The 770-nt window shown below is 36.4% G+C and overlaps 1 protein-coding gene across 3 annotated transcripts in view; it reads right to left on the bottom strand.

Moving 5' to 3' along the window:
• The window catches only part of Cpne3 (copine 3), a 48,476-nt gene that overhangs the window by 25,354 nt on the left and 22,352 nt on the right, over nt 1-770 (bottom strand). The window lies entirely within an intron of this gene.

Below are 770 nucleotides of genomic sequence, written 5' to 3' on the forward strand. Positions count from 1 at the left end.
CCACTCTAGTCTCAATAATTCAAGCTGTACTATGACATGAAAGTATAGGCAGGTAAAAATAAGCTTATAACTGGGAGCCAATTGAAAAATGTAAAATCTGAGCCTACCCTTGAACATATCTTTATAAAATGTGCTTGACACTGAGGAAATCTAAGCATGAATGGTACTCAGAACTGCATTAGTAAATCAATGGTAATTTCCTTAGGTACAGTGATATAGCATGCCCTGATTCTTTTGAGGCAGGGTCTCACTATGTAGGCCTGGCTGGTCTGAAGTTAACTTGTAGACAAAGGTAGTTCATAGGGATCTGTGTGACTCCAGAGTACTGAGATTAAAGGTGTGTATCCTCACTCCTGGTTGCCTTTACTTCTAAAAGTACCTATGTAACATTTAAAGGGAACTGAGATGCTTGTAGTTTACATCAGGATGGCTTTCCAAAAGAGAAATAATTGACTTCCTAAGTGTGAGCATGTGTATGAGAAAGATAGAGAGAACAAGCAAGAACACATTTAGTATTCTTTAAACAATTTAAAGTTTTCCAAAAATGAAAATAAGCATGGCAGTATGTCTTTTTTAAGAAAAAAGAGTAAGCAAATGAGTATACTGATGTATCTCTGGTTGCATATATACTTGAATTAAAATGACCATTTTTCCTGAGTTCGAGGCCAACCTGGTATACACAGTAAGTTCCAGAACAGGCAAGGTTATGTGGAAAGGCCATGTTCCAAATTTTAAAAAACATACACACACACACACACACACATACATAT

Source organism: Microtus ochrogaster, linkage group LG5 (assembly GCF_000317375.1).
Source record: "Microtus ochrogaster isolate Prairie Vole_2 linkage group LG5, MicOch1.0, whole genome shotgun sequence".
Classification (NCBI taxonomy): domain Eukaryota; kingdom Metazoa; phylum Chordata; class Mammalia; order Rodentia; family Cricetidae; genus Microtus; species Microtus ochrogaster.